The sequence below is a fragment of the Miniopterus natalensis genome, chromosome 1 (assembly GCF_054644295.1).
Source record: "Miniopterus natalensis isolate mMinNat1 chromosome 1, mMinNat1.hap1, whole genome shotgun sequence".
Lineage (NCBI taxonomy): Eukaryota > Metazoa > Chordata > Mammalia > Chiroptera > Miniopteridae > Miniopterus > Miniopterus natalensis.
The window spans coordinates 48113160-48129933 of NC_142081.1; the positions used below are offsets into that span (position 1 = coordinate 48113160).

The following is a 16774-nucleotide window of genomic DNA, read 5'->3' on the forward strand; positions in this document are numbered from 1 at the left end:
ACCCTGCAAGAACTCTAGGGAACCTAGTAAAAACGAAACAAACCAAAATACTTACGGGAACTAGGAAGTGAGGCCACATGATATAAGATCAATACAGCAATCCAAAAATAAAATTAAGAAAACACCATTCACAATAGCACACAAACGAATAAATGTGTTAGTAATAAAGTTAATAAAAGGGCAAGACCTATACACTGAAAACTATAAAACACTGTTGAAAGATATTAAAGGCTTAAATAAATGAAAATTTATTTTTAAAATAAATTTTGTGATTTTTGCAGCATAAAGATACATAGATATAAAGGAAAGATACACAAAACAAAATAGTTGGCAGTGGTTAGGTCTGGTATATGGGTTTATGTCATATACATATTTTTTGTTCATTTGTATTTTTTGCATTTTGATGACAAAAATTTTTTACAGAGGAAAACATTTTAAATTTTAAATTCTTCTTTCTCCCAGCTGACTGTTAATGGGAAGGAAACCAGTTAGTTAAAGGTGGATGTAACAAAACATAAATATGCAGTCTGAACTGGTTTCACTTTTGTAAAGAAAGATGAGAAACAACTTCCAGAGGCAGGAGTGTTCTTTAGCTGTAAGAGGCCTTTGACTGGGGTCATCTATTCTTGTAAAAGAAAGTCCCTGGGATTTTCCACATGAGTCTAAGAAGATTAAAATGGTGAATGAGAGTGACTGTGATGAGTTAAGATGTGTTTTTAGGGTAACTAAAGGTCCAGAGAAGAATTAAACAAAGTGACACAGTAGAGAAGTTGGAGGAATACCCTTCAAGAAGAGTGTTAAAATCTGAGAACGGGAGTGTTTGCTCAAGCAGAGCCGCTGGGAATGACACCCGGGGCGGGGTGGGCGAGGGGGTGCTCCTAGGGAAGGCCCCAGGCCGAAGGAGTGGAGTCTGGACTAGGGCATTTTCCTGTGAGGAGAACCCAGGGAGGGCGCTGGCCGAACTGGAAACAAAGGTAACTTCCAGTAGGGCTGGTGGACAAGCAAAGACCGTGCCCCTGAGATTTGGAGGGTTAGGAGAAAACCGTGGAAGGAGTAGGGAGATCAGCAATCCCCAAAACTGAGGCTTGGAAGAAAAATCTCTGGAGTGAAAAACATCAAAATATTGTAAACTTGTTTTTACCACTTGCCTCAACTGTATCACACTCTGAAGCACGCACCTCCAGATTGCCTTCTGCTTCAGAAGTTATATCTGTCTGTTGGCACCACAGTGCACCCTGTTGGGAGAAGAAATACTGGTGGAGACTCGCTGTCAGGAAAGAAAGGGTACTAGCATCAGTAGAGGAAGTGCTGCTTCACAAAATTGGCTACGGCAAACATTATTCATGCAATGTTTCCTTAGTTCACAAGAATCTTGTGCAATCAATATCATTATCTTGTCCTACAGACATGAAGAGAAAGGAGTTTGATCACTTGTGACCAAGTTGACCAGTCAGCTTCAGTCAGCTCTAAGCCCAGGTCCTCACTCACCACACCCGTAAGTGCTCTCTCACTTGCAAAAGAAAAATTCAATTTAGGTGAGTCAAGATAGAGAATCCAAGAGGGAAGAACCATCTGTTTGGCATTGTTATTACTAAAAGGTGTTATAAAGTTTCAGTACATTGCTTAATTTCCCAAAGATTCCAGAGACATCTCTTAAGATCCAAAAAAGCAGAAGCAAAAAATATTGTAAGTAGTATTTCTTTAAACAGAAAGATTTTTTTAAAAATGTTTTTTATTGATTTTTTTAGAGAGAGAGGAAGAGGGAGAGAGAGAAACATCAATCAGCTGCCTGCTGCACATATCCGACTGGGGATCAAGCCCACAACCCAGGGAATGTGCCCTGACCTGGAATCAAACCAGCAACCTCTTGGTGCATAGGGCGATGCTCAACCAACTGAGCCACACCAGCCAAGTAATATTTTAAAAATGCAGTGTCATTATATCTGTGGCATTAATGGAATATGATACACTCAGCTCCATAAGCAGGGCATACCATGTCCAATTGGCCTGAGGTGTTGAGGAAATCAAATATTATTAAATGTGATTTAGAAATGTACAAAGATAGCTCTCAGAGAGGCAGCCTTTAGCAGATTATAGCATGTCTAGATTTTGCTTTTCTATTTTTGTATTATAGCAAAGCTGTTGACAATTAAGAAAGATTACCTGTTTACAGGGTGAAGGAAAAAAAGCAACAAATTACACTACATCAGGGGTATCATTTTGGGGTGGGGATAATAACTGGTAGGAATGATGAGTGATTTAATTCAAGTTCCAACAAAGAATTTTAATGAGAACATTTTCATTCATTCTTGTCTTCCGATGCCAGGCCCTGGTCAGTGTGAGAGAAACAATAACAAGTGGGACATGGTCTTTCTCCCGTGAAACTTGCATTCCAGTGAGGCTGATCAATGCACAGAAGCCAACTACAGTGAAACGATGAGCTTTATAAGGGCAGGATGAGCAAAGGGCTGTGGGAGCCAGAAGAGGGAGGGAGGCATCTCTTGCAACAAGAACCTGCGTGGCTGTTAAAGCACCCGAGGCCGAGGCCAGCCCTAGTCCCTGGAATGGCTGCCAACGCAGCAGCTGCAGAGCCACAGTTACACCATCATAGCAACAGTTAGTGAGCGAGACGGAGCCAGCACAGGCGGCCCCAGTGTTGTGGTTAACAGGTGCTGAGGCAAGTATGAAGAAAATGTAAAAATCAAGCCACAGCCGGGTTTTAAGAGGTAAGCTCTCTATTAAATAAATACATAAAGAAATAGCAGAGGCAGGCAATGTTGGTACTGCACAGGAATTTGAATTCATCTTGAAATTATCAGGATCCCAAGTCTTTTCCTATGGTTTTTCTAAGCCTGATAGCTGCCTGGGTTACAGCTCTGATTTTAAAAGGATGTAAGTGTTGAGAGTCCAATGTTTGGAAGTGAAAGATGAGACCGTAAGAAAGTGGCTGGAGTTTGGAACTTTCTTACCTGCTAATTCCTCTCGCTCTTTTCTTCTCCCCTTAAAAATTGCAGTGCTCCAGCCATCCATTCATTAATCAAACATATATCGAGTGCCTACTGTGGACTAAACATTGCGGATACATAGATGACCAAAGCCATCGCTGCTCTCTGGGAATTCAATCCTGGCAGAGGGTGACACGCAAACGGTCCTAATCCAAGGCAATCAATGTGTAAGATATACACTGGAAACACTGTGGAGGAACTGACTGATCTATCAGACAAAGACATCACAGGGCACACCTTCGAGCTTGGTTCTGAAAGACTGGCAGTTTTCAAATGCAGAAGGGTGGAGAAGAGCTCTCCGAAGACAGCACACAGCTTGAGCCTGCACAGAATTGCATGAAATGCCCAAGAAAGGTGATTAGCTTTAGGGAAAGATTTGAGTGGCAGGAAATTAGCTGGAAAGGTAGGTTGGGACTACTAGTTAGAAAAGAGGAAATGAATTGCATTGAAAACTTTAGCCCCTCAGAAGTTCTGGGTTCAGAGCTAATGGAGTTGCCTCCAGGTGACCCGACCTTGGCTTCCTCCTGTAGTCCACTAGCCCAGGCATTTCCAAGACAAAGTTTGAAGCAGGTGAAGCGCAGAATGTCCCTCTGCTTTCCCCCAGCTTTATTGAGAAATAATTGACATACGTACCGTGTAAGTTTAAGGTGTGCAACATGTTGGTTTGAGTCACGTATATTTTGAAATGATTTCCACAATAGGTTTAGTTAACATCCCTCATCTCCTATAGATACAATAAAATAATAAAAGAGAAAAAATATCTCCTTGCAATGAGAACTCTTAAGATCTACTCTCCTAACAACTCTTCTATATATCATACAGCAGCGCTAGCTATAGTCAGCATGCTGTATATTACATCCCAGTACTTTTAACTGGAAGTTTGTCCCTTTTGACCCCTCCCCCCACCTCCACCTAGGCTAACCACAAATCGGATAACTTTTTCTATGAGTTTAGTGGAGTGGAGTTTTTTATATTGTTGTTTTGTTTTGTTTTAGATTCCACATTTAAGTGAGATCATACAGCATTTATCTTTCTCTGACTTATTTCACTTAGCATAATACTCTTGTTGTCCATCCATGTTGTTGAAAATCGCTGAGCACTTCGATTAGGTTGTGTCTTGGCTATTGTAAATAATGCTGCTATTAACATGGGAGTAACAATATCTTTTTGACGTAATGCTTTCATTTCTTTTGGATATATTCTCAGCAGTGGCATTGCTGGATCATATGGCAGTTCTATTTTTAATTTTTTTTGAGAAAACTTCATACTGTTTTCAATAGTGGCTGCACCAATTTATATTCCCACCAACAGGGCACAAGGGTCCCCTTTTCCCGATCTCCTTGCCAACATTTGTTATCTCTTGTCTTCTTGATGATGGCCATTCTAACATCTGTCTCCCTGCTGCTTCCCCTCCACTCTTCCCAAGAATAACCTCTGTCTCCAGGTTTCTTTCTAACTGCTTTTATTTTGGTTACCTCTCAGAGTCCACCAGCAAGAGACTGCCCCCTTCATGGCTTGCCTCCAGACTCAGATGAATCTGACAGACACATTAAAAAAGCATAGTAGCTTCACTGTACTATTTCTTAACATAATACAACTGACTCCTAGCAGAAATGTTCAAGGATTTACACAAATTGATTTTTGGATCTGGCAAATAGATTAAAAAAAAAAATCTGGTGTGAAGGTTGCAGGGGAGCAGGGGAGCAAATACTTTTGGGGCTGCTGAAGTCATCCTCTGGATCCACATTTCAGTGAGAGCAAGGAGATCACCACATCGTATCAGCTGGGGTAGTTGCGGTCCTGCCACCTGTAGTGTGGTGTGGGCAGCTATGCTTGATTGGAGCCTCTATATACAAGATTCACATGTTAAAATAGTTATAATTATTACCTGCTAAAGATATTGTAAATTATTTGTACTAGCAAAACACCAACACAACAGATTTCACTCACATAAAGTCCCATTATATCTGTAGGCTTCCGGCCTTAAGAATAATCGGTGTTTAATGGGCTGCTTTGAGAAAATTAAAGAGAGAAAAGACAAATTGACAAGATTATAAATTATATGATGGTTTTGTTGCCAGAACTGATCAATGACCTACAAGTAGAAGTGTCATTTCTAGGAAACTGAAGATGCTTCCTGGGCCTTACTATTCTGTCTTTCATGCACAGATCATTTAGGAGATACAGATTTCTAATATACTTTCCATGTTCTTTGTGGAGGTCCTGGAATGTATTGGCATGAAGAGAGTGTCTAATATCATCAGCATGGCTAGGGGAATGTGAGTCTCTCAGCGCTAGCAAAAACCTGCATTGTGGTGGTTAAGGAAGAGCCATTCGCCTTGAGTGTGTGTAGTCTGAGCCTTTTTCAATCTCTGGCGGCAGCATTGGGAGGGAGAAGTAAGAGATGATGCTAATAAGCTCTGATCTTGCAGATGCAGAATGCTGGGCCAAGAACTGACTGTAAAAGGCTTTGCCAACCAGGGATTAGGACTGGCACTCAAATCAAAATGCAAGAGCTTCTTTTTTTTCTTTTTTTTTTTGCACAGCCTCTTTCCTCCTACAAAGAAATAGAGGCCTACGGCACTCTTTCCCTAATTCTACTGAGGGCCTTTAGCTTCATGAGCAAAGGGAAATGGAGGTTTTCTTTTAAACCAACATCTTAAAAGGTCAGCTGGGAACTCCTCTGCACTTCCCGGGAAAGGTAGAAACAGTGACATGCTCCCAGGGCCCTGGAGGGAAGTCAAAGCCTGGGCGGGTATGTCCTGCAGGCCCTCACAATAAGCATCATGATCTAGGAGTTAGCTGTGAGGGAATATTTAAACTGCTCGTTGCCGAAGGGGATGAGCTACCTCCGTGCAGTCATGGGAAACAATTGTTGGAGGCCAGTGAAGTGGAGTCTGGAGAATTCTGAGCATTCTCCCTTCTCCTGAGCTGAGCTGTGCCCCGCCCCCCTCCCCCCCCCAACCTTTGAGAGTTGTTATGTGCAAAGCAGGTTACCCAAGCGCCTTGGGTAAAGGAAAATCCAAACCGAGGGGCCACAGAAACATTCTCCATCTGCGACGCCGGCAGGCCTTTTGCATGTTAGTACAGGGCTCAACGAGCAGCAAGAGGGTTGTTTGTGCTTGGCTTATGTTTGCTGTGTTCCAAAACGGAGGGGAAATCTGGCCTCAGATCCCCGAGGTCTAACTAATTCAGTAATGAACTGAGACAGCTTGATGGGCGATATTTCCACCCAATTCCCAGACTGTTCTGTTTGGGGAAGATCTTTTCTAAGTTAAAATGGAATAAATGTAATGGGCCCTGCTCAAAAATGACAAACCTTGTTGTAAAATCATCTATAAATGAATTGAGCTGGTGATGCCTTAAAATATTCCTCCGTTCCTAAAGTTATATTCAAGAGTCTTATTGTCAAAGAAACATGATAGGTTTATTAAATACCCTATAAAATAATGCACTTTTAGTGCCGGCCTTATTTTAGGCAGTTTTTCCGTTTAATCTGGGTTGTATGTATGCTACTGTAGCTTCAAAACATCTGGGCACAGCAATTTTTTTTCCCCTGCACCTGCAAGGGTAAGTACACACATAAACAAAAAAGAAATTAAATCTTCTGCAGAGCTGGGGAGAAAAAGAACCCAACCAGCCATGAAGCTCAAGGGAGCCGTGTGACAAGTGCTGAGCTGTAAACAAGCTTGAGAGGGATTTAATTCTTATGACAAGTGCCAGTGGTGGCATCTCACATGGACTCAGCATATGCACACATTTCAAAGAGGAGCCACACAGGATTTAATGCAAATAGAAAAGAGGGAAAAAAGGAAAAGCTCTCAGCGCATCAGCTTCTCCTCGTCTATAAATAGCCAAGCAAATCAGGATGAGCTAGTGTTGTAATTATCTTGATTTTCAGAATTTTTGCCACTCAGAAGAGATTTTGAACGTCTCCTCCCTGCTCTTCGTAATTATAGCTGCTGTTGCAACCTCTGCCAAGGGCTGGTGGTTGCCATGTGATATTCGCCAGGTGGCTGCTCTGCAGCAGAGAAAATTACCAAGTTTCCTTGGTTGGTCCGGTTTTGTCACTTAGGATCCAAATCAAAACTTCCAAGGGCAGCCATTCATCATCCTGTGACAGCCGCTTCTTCACTCTGGCTTGTAACTTCTAGACACTGGCGCTGTGGGGCCCCCTGCACGTGAGTAAATGGCATAGAATCACAGGCCATGTCAGGAGAGGGTTAGAAACCAAGTCCTGTGACAGCCCAGAAGCCGGGCCCCTCCCGAATATGAAAGTCATGTTTGCTGAGCCCTACTCTCTTGGTCTGTCCAAGAACTAGAGTTCAGGATGGGGAAGGGGAGCTGGGAGTGAGTCTCAAAAACAGGTGAGGCTAGAATAATCGGTGCATTGGTATAGAGGCCTTTGCCGCACCTTAGTAACCTTGGGTGGCCTGTGCCACGTGCTGTATATATCGCAGTGTTGAAGTACAATGGCTGTACTTGGAGTTTTTCCCTAGCACCAGGTATCATTTGGGCTGTCTTCATGGGACATTTTCATTTTGTATACACCAAAGTTTTGGCACCTTCCCATCACTCTTTTTTATTTTTATTTTTATTCTTTACCAGTTAAGCCATTTTGGACAATGATATTTTTTTAATTTTCTTTTTGGTAAGATCACTGGAGAGTAAGAACTAGGCTTTTTGTTGGTTTGGATTAGTTGTGAATATCTGGCACTATTAGCTCTGGTGCCCTGGTTGGAAGTACTAGTGCCATGGGCCTTGGCTTGGGTGGCAGTGGCGACGTGACCTCGGAAGGGGCATGTTTCTACTAGGTGGAACTTCAGTCATGCTGATAATAGGGTCCTATGTTTATGTAATTCTGTAATATCTCTGTGTGCAGTCAGCATTATAATGAAAGGATAAAGAATCTGAACTAGCAGGTAGGTTTAAGCCATCACTAGGCCCTTTGCAAATGGCCTAAATAGTGTTCGCATTGAATTAACACTTGCCACAAGTATATACGCTCTATTAATTATGGGAGTTGCATAAAATTGCCAAAACACAGTAATGTGTATATAGCAATATAAGACCTTGGAGGGAAATCTACATATTGTGCTTTTTCACTGTGACTGGGAAAGCCATTTTAGTGGGCGACTGCCATTTGAAGGCTCTGTTTGATACACACTTGAACGTTGCATGCATTATACACTATGCAGATATGGTTTCTGTTTGCATATGGCAATGAGATGCTTATTTTATATTAAAAAATACATCTGTTATGTAGAGTTGAAACAAATTTTGCATTTTCTTAAAGAAGAAAAAAACCAAAAAACATGATAAACCAGACAGGTGGGATGGGAGGCCCTGCTGATTGCCTATCTAATACCTTTCTCCTGCATCAAGAGTGGGCAAACTATGGTCTGCAAACTACATCCAGCCTGCTGCCTGTTTTTCTGAATAACGTGCTGTTGAAACACAGCCTCCTGTATATTTATTGCCTGTGGCTGCTTTGATGCTATGAGGGCAGAACCGAGCAGTTGTAGCAGATGCCTTCTGGCTCACAAAGCCTAAAATTTTTACTATATGGCCCTTTACAGAAAAAGTTTACTGATCCCTGTCTTATGTGAACAGGACCCCATTTTGATTGGGGCAGCTGTGTGCCAGTTTTGGGGATTTTTTAAAAAATCACTTTCTTGCACCTAGGGATAGCCACGTGATCCAGTTCTGCCTAATGAGATGCAAGAGAAAGTGAACTCGGTGGGCCTTCAGGGAAGCTACTCTTTGTCTAGGTTGTAAGGGGAAAGCTCCCTGAATCTCATCCCAAAAGGTCATCTACCCTGGTGGTACGTACCTCCCTCCATATCCTGGCCAATAGCAGTGTTTGTGATGATGGTGACTCTCTGACTTAGCAGGTTAATGTGACTGAAATTAGGATGTGGGCAGAGGTGGAACCTGGTGGAATATTCTCCAGTTCCATATTTGAAGATTTTCTTTTTATCCCATTTATGAGGAGGTGAAGCCATTTCTGAGCGATGCCCACGGCACTCCCCATAGTATTCTCTCCCTTTCCCTGCTCTCCTCTTCGCTCGGCTGCAGTTTCCACGCTTGACACAGCAGAGAATGGGGGTGGTGAGAGATTGGGAAAGCGGAAGGAACGAGGAGTTTAGAGAACAATCAGAGCCATTTCTCCCCCTCGCCTCATCACACCCTGGTCCAACTGCATCCGTTAATGGACTTTTCTCAAAATGTGATCATTGCAGTAACAAAATTAGTCCGTGCCATGTGGTAGCTTCAGTGGGGACACTACCACCCAAACCATCCCACAGCGCCCTCTGCTTCCTTCCCCGGCCTCAGTAGGATAGCAAAGATTCTAGAAGAAAACCTTAAGTGGACATTGAAATTCCTAATCTTTTCTCATAAAATCCAAACAAAATCCAAAGAGAATATGCGGTCACAGTTCTTATGGATGATAACTTGTCTGATATGTTCCTCCTTACAGTCCTAAAAAGTGTACAATCAAATGTGACCTCACCTTGTGCAAGACCCATGTTGATTTCTGAGCTACAAAGAGGGTAAAGTTCTGGAGTTGAATTCCTGTAAGTATTTACTAGTAGAAATTTTTCTTTATTTTTAAATCTAAAAAAGTCTTTAAAAAGAGTCTAATGTGGCGGTTTGCATAAATGCTTTTATCTCACAGACATCATCAGGAAAGCATAAAAATACTTTTATTTTTAGTATTAAATTTAAACATTATTCTGTCTGCTAATGCTATCTTGATTTGGTTGTAAATGGTCTGTAGGTGGTTTAATTCTTCATGGTTTTGCCTACAAATTATTTCCTACCCAAGGATGTCAGGAACGTGTGCTGGTGGCTCTAAAGCACTTCCAAAAGAGAGTGTGGAGTGGAGGAAAGAACTCATGCTTTAGGGTCTTACAGAACCACATTGCCATCTCTGTTTTGTCCACAACTGCTATGAAATCATGGTCTACTTCTTTACTGTTTCTGAGTATAATCTTCCTTATTTCTAAAATTAGCTTTATAATATTTAATGTAAATACAACTACCTAGAATAGGGCCTGATATGTATATAGTACATGTTCAATAAATGGACTTTGACAGCTAAAGCTATTATCAGTAGAAGTCTAAAATGTCTTTAATTCAGTCAAAGTAGTGGACAGTCACACTCTATGTTCTTTGTAAAGGGTTTTAGTGAGTGAATTAAACTTGGATTGAATTGGACAGTGCCTACATAAACCTCCTCTACACTGGACCATGTTTCTTTACTCCTTACAGGTGACCTATAGGAGAGAAAAGTAGTACATTAAGTAAGATGTACTTCTGGATCTGGCCCAGGTAATGGGCTTGCTAATGTGATGATCTGATACTGGGCATAAATATGTTGGTGTCTTTAAAGTCTACAGTGAGGGTTTGGGTAGCCTGGGACTTGCCTAGTTCTAATAGAGAGAAAATCAACCATGGAAGCAGGACAGTTGGGGGAATCATTGTGACAGGAAGTTGCACTGAAAGATCAGAGCCCCTCAAGTCATCCCTGCTTAATCTAAGTGATGAACCAGCCCAGGTCATGTACAATCAGAATTGTAAGTTTAAGTTTGATGAGGTTAAAGCTGCAAGACTGAGGAAAGATAGCAGGGTGGGAGGGCACAGAGGAGATGGCAATCACAGCAGCAGTCCACTAAGGGAAAATCAAGTGGTCAAAGATGCCAAGAAAGTGTATCTCTAAACACAGTGCCTGCTGTGGCTTATAGAGTAGTAGAGATGGAATTCCACGAAAAGGAGAGGAGGTGGAAGGATCACTGACACAGGCTGGAACTTTCCTACATCTTTGGCTTCACAATCCTTCTTACTACTCCAGCCTTAGTAACACTACACAGTGGTGTTTTCCTAACACTTTTTAATGAGGATCTCTGAACATAAAGATAGATGCTCATTAAAAATCTCTACAAATTCCCATGACTGAGCAAGCATTTGTTGACTCAGTTAATAGTTATAGGGAGCCTGTGTATAGTAGCTATGTTCTAAGAGTGCCAAAAGTAAGACAGAGCATGTCTTCAAGGAGCTCATGATCTAATCCAGGAGAAAGATATGTGAAAAGCAATTGCAATGCCATGTGATGAATGCCCCAATAGATGTATGTATGGGGGTAAGAGTGAGTAGAGGAGGAGAAAGGTCAAGGAAGGCCTTCACAGAGGAGGCCATGTTGAATGAATAGGAGTTCTTCAGTTGGACAGGTGGGGAAAAAGCATTCCAAGCAGTGGGACTAGCAGGTGCAAAGACCCAGAGGAATGAAACAGTTCAGTGCTCCTTAGAGGACAGATGGATAGAAAATTTCAATGAGGTTGAAGAAAGCAGTGGTCAGAGGATGAAAAGTTTTGAATGTATTGCTAAGAAGCTTGGGTATTATTTTACAGGCGATGGGGAAGTTGAATTTCTGACACCTTTTGATTATGAAATATAGAGATTAATCTCAAGCCAGGTCAGTACTCTGCCCTTCCTCCCCCCTCCCCCTCCCCCTCCCCTCCCTCCCTCCCTCCCTCCCTCCCTCCCTCCCTCCCTCCCTCCCTCCCTCCCTCCCTTCTTCCTTCCTTCCTTCCTTCCTTCCTTCCTTCCTTCCTTCCTTCCTTCCTTCCTTCCTTCCTTCCTTCCTTCCTTCCTTCCTTCCTGACCCACTTACCCTCAGGTGCCAAGAGCTGAGTTACACTTCTGGTTCACGACACCCTTTTCACATGGGTCTATGCACAGCCCCTCACTTATTTCATTGTATTATATTTTAATTTTATTTCATTTTTCTTCCTTCAACCATGATTCCCACACCCATTCCTTGCTCCCAACAGAGGCATCCACTCGGATGGATTTGGCAGATGTCCTCAGGTATTTGCGTATCCTTGTAACTTATGCTCTGCTCTTTTGTATGTGTGTTTTTAATTCACACAAATGGTATTGTGATACAACTTTTTTTCATTCAACACTGTTTTTTATCTATCCTGTGACTCTATGTATATTTAGTTTATTGCTTCCTATCTCTGCATAACATTCCACAGAATTTATTCACATTTTCTGGTCCTTTCCCCTAAAGTTGAAAAAGGGATGCACTGCTCTCTAGAACAAACAATGGGGCAATAAACATCCTTATATACGTCCTATTATGGATCTGGGCAGGGTAGGGATTTCTTTAGGATATGTAATCAAGACTGGGGCTGTGGATATGAACTTTATGAATCCTTGGTTTACTAGTTACTGGCAGATGACTCTCCAGAACAGCTAGACCAGTTTCCACTCCCACTAATAATACAGGAGAGTGCCATGTCCCCTCATCCTCACCAACATGCAGGATTCTCTGACTTTGTACTTTTTACCAAACTTATGTATGTCAAGTGGAATCTCATTTTAATATATATTTCTCTGACTGCTAATGTGGTTAAACATCTCTTCAATGATTTGGTAACTGTTCAGATTTCTCTTTATGTGATTTTCTCATTTATGTTCTTTCCCTATTTTTCTGCTGAGCTTTTTTTCTTTTTCTTATTTATTTACAGGAGTTCTTTGTATATTTAGATATTAATCCTTTGGTTCTTTTAACCATTGCAAACATATTTTCCCATGGTGTCACCTGCCAATTTTATTCATAGTGTTCTTCCTCAAACAGAAATTCTCAATTTTGCTAAAGTCAAATCCATCAGGGTTTTTCCTGTACCTTATGATATATACATTTTAGGTCTCATTTAAGAAATTCTCTCCAACCCCCAAGTGGACAAAGACACTCTTCTCCATTTTCTTCTTTTAGCCCTATAGTTTTAATCTTTTATTTATGCCAAGTACACTTTTGTGTATGGTGTAAGGCAGGGATCTAGATTTATTTTTTCCTTCAAATAGTGAGAAAGTTGCTTGTTGGTTACCAAACTGGCCCCTGTACACAGAAGGCAAGGAGAGACCAAAGAAAGAGGAGATGACTCCAGATTGGTAGATGGAAGTTTTAATAAGCAAGGAATTTACTTAAGAGGCTTGTCTTGGGTGGCCACAGATAAGTAGAACTCCACATCTGCCCGCCAGACTTTCAAAAGTTCATATAGAGGCCTTAAGTGGGTTTAGTCTGGTATTCAGTCTAGATGGTCTTAACAACACCCTACTCTCCCAAGACTATGTCTTGAAATAGCTCCTAGTTTCGGACAGGTGGGCAGACCATACATTCCAAACACAGGGAGTGGGTGGGGGAGCCTCTGATTGCTTGGGTCCAGCTCTTAGGTCAACCAGAAGTCATGTCCTCTCAATGACCTCCTCCAACATTAGCCCTACTCCATCTACTAAAGAATCCATTTCTTCCCACCTTTTTCATTTATCAATTACCTGTACATCCATGGGTTTATTTCTGAGGACTCTATTTTGTTCCATGGTTCGGTCTATTTCTATAGCATTGCCACAATGTTTTATGATATCTATTTCTGATAGGGCAAATGTCTTCCAGTCCCAGCCTTCTTTTTATTTTTATTTTCTTTTTTTAAAAAATATATCTTTGTTGATTTCAGAGAAAGGAAAGGAGAGGGAGAGAGAGAGATAGAAACATCAATGATGAGAGAGTCATTGATCGGCTGCCTCCTGCACACCCCTGACTGGGGATCAAGCCCGCAACCCGGGCATGTGCCCTGACTGGGAATCGAACCCCAATTGCCTGGATCCTACATCAACACTCAACCACTGAGCCATGCCCGGCCAGACCCAGTCTTCTTTTTCAAAATTGATGTTATCCATGGACTGATATTCTTCCATATAAATTTTGGAATGCTTGTCATACTCCTCAAAAATTGCTGCTGAAATTAAAATTGGGATTCCTTTGCATTTATGGATTAATTTGGGGAGAGCTGACATTTTAAAACATATAAGTCATTTCATCCATTAACATGAAAAATCTCTACATTTTTTTATATTCTTTTTTATACCCTTTAAAAGTTTTAGACTTTTTTTCCATAGTGGTCTTTTTCATGCTTTGATATTTCATTCCTAGATATTACATAGGTGGTGTTCTTGTGAATGGTGTCATTTTTTAAATTCTATTTTCTCTTTAATTGTTGTTAGTGTAATGAAAACATTATCTCTCTTATTCTTACAGGTTGTTGATTCTGAGACTTTTCCATTAGGTAATCATGTTATCAGCAAATAATGATACAATAAATTCTCTTCTCTTTCATTACTTTTACTTCTTTCTTTCTTTTTTTTCAGTCTTATTGCACTGGCCAGGATTTCCAAAATTATGCTGAACGCCCAGCCAGGCTTGGCTCAGCGGTTGAGCATCGACCTATGATCCAGGGGATAGAGGTTCGATCCCCGGTCAGGGCACATGCCCGGGTTTGTGGGCTTGAACCCCAGTCAGGGGCGTGCAGGAGGCAGCCGATCAATGACTCTCTCATCATTGATGTTTCTATCTCGCTCCCTCTCCCTTCCTCTCTCTGAAATCAATAAAGACATATATTTTTTAAAAATTATGCTGAACAAAAGTGATGATAGCTATTTTCTTGCCTTGTTCCTGATTTTTTTTTTTAAATGGCTGTATTTAAAGTATTTCTAGTAAGTATGATATTTGCTGCAGGTGGCAATATAGAGCCTAACAGGTTCTGGAACTTCCCTCCTATTCCCAGTTACCTCAGAGCTTGTATTTTTACATTACAAATAGTTGATTTTTTCTAATGCTTTTTATGCTTCTATGAGATAATTGTGTAATTTTTTCCTGTTAGTTCATCAATATGATTTACACGGACAGGTTTTCTGTTATAAAATTATTTTTCATTTCTAGGATAAATTCTATTTTATTATTATATATTATTTTTAAAACACTGCTAGATTTGGTTAGCTATTGTTCTTTTTTCTTTTTTAGGATTTCACACACATTTTCATATATGAGATGAGTATAATTTTCTTTTATTACCATTACTTTGTATTGGAATCCAGGTTTTACTGACTTCGTAAAGTGAGTTGAGAAGTTTTTGCTCTCTTTCTCCTTTCTGGAATGGCTTGCATATGGTAAGAATTGTATATTTCTAGAATATTTGGAAGAATTTACTTGTGTAGCAGTATGGGGTTAGAGGATTCTAATTCTTTTTATGGAAAGGTGAATTATTTCCTTATTTTTCTGACTCCATTAGTGGTTTTGTCTATTCACGTTTTAGATTTCATATCGCCACAGTTTTGGCCTTTGTGTACTTTTATAGACATTTATTCCTTTTGTCTCAGTTTTCAAATCTATTGACATGTATATATGTGAGTATATAATTTTAAATTTCAAATTTCTTTCTGTATTTCATTTATTTCCAGTTTCTTTCTTTTCCCCCACTTTGTCATTCTCGCCAAAAGCTTGTCTATTTTATTTATTTTTTAAAAAATTAAGGTCTTGCTTTAATTAAATCTATTTTCTTGGTGTTGCTGTTGTTCAGTATTTTATTGACTTCTCATCCTCTGTTTATTATTTCCTTCCTACATATTTGTTTGGGCTTTCTCTGTTGTTCATTTTCCAACTTCCTAAAGTAAGAACTGACCTTATTAGTTTTAAATCATTCTTGTTTTTCTTGTTGTTTTGATAAATATAAGTTTATTAAATCTATAAATTTCCTTCTACATAGTGATTTAATGTGTCCTACAAATTTTGACTGGTGTATTTTTTTTTAAATATATCTTTATTGATTTCAGAGAGAGGACAGGTGAGGGAGAGAGAGAGGTAGAAACATCAATGATGAGAGAGTCACTGATCGAGCCTGCAACCCGGGCATGTGCCCTGACCGGGAATCGAACCCCGATCACCTGGATCCCAGGTCGATGCTCAACCGCTGAGCCACGCCCGGCCGGGTGACCTGTGTATTTTTAATACTGTTTAATTTTAAGTTTTCTCTTTAAAAGACCAAAGGGTTTTGTTACTTTTTTAAGTTTCCGTAGTATAGTATGGTATATACTATAGTATATTTTAAACTTTAGTATATTTTAAAGTTTATTTTCTTGTTGCTGATTTCTTATTTTATTGCATAGGGTCAGGGTCAGGTAATACTGTATTATTTGATTCTTTGGAACTGATTGTGGCTTCCGCCATGCTATTACATAGTTGATTTGTATAAACGTTTCATAGGAGCTTGAAAAGGAAGTGGATTCTTTCTTAGTGATGATGATACATGATAGATAGGGTGTCTATACTCAAACAGAAGGTAGGTAGGGTAGATAGGCTCAGGCTCTTGGTGTCAGTAAAACAAAATTGGGCATGAGCTGGGTGATGGGGGAGGGATTTTTTTGTTTTTACCCTCTGTATCCAATTTGAGTCAGCTATGCTAATAACTTATTCTTAAGGAGGCTTGTATTTTATTGACAGTTGTAAGAAGAGTGGCAGTAGAGAAGGAAGGAAGGAAATTAATGAGGCTCTCACCATGGAAGGAGAATTAAAGAAAGTTGCTTCAGTTTAGGTCCTGTGGATGGCTCACAGCCTGGAGAGAGGTAATGTGCGTATGTCTATGTGAGTGTGCATGTGCGTACCTTTCACTCGGGAACCAAACTGCTTTGTTTTGGGGCATCTTGAACGGTGGGGAAACACAAAGAGATAATTCTTTGCTGTTACCTTCAAAACTGCTGCTTCCTGGGCAAAAGGAGAAAGCTCACTGCTGTGCTGGGCAGGAATAGGTAATTAATCGGAACCACTTTTTTTTTTTTTCATTGTTCCTGCTCTGTGTGAACAAAGCTCAAATTTGGCGGCAACGTAGATGGGGGTTACACATTAATGGGGTCATTTGGCCTGAGACTAG

At 40.6% G+C, this 16774-nt stretch overlaps 1 long non-coding RNA gene across 1 annotated transcript; it reads left to right on the forward strand.

Annotated features, from left to right (window-relative positions):
- The first annotated feature begins 8732 nt into the window (after positions 1-8732).
- Positions 8733-16378, forward strand: LOC148094124 (uncharacterized). The gene is made up of 3 exons (XR_015714054.1): positions 8733-8830; positions 9487-9583; positions 16348-16378. It is a non-coding gene; the product is annotated as an uncharacterized LOC148094124 (long non-coding RNA).
- Positions 16379-16774: the final 396 nt, after the last annotated feature.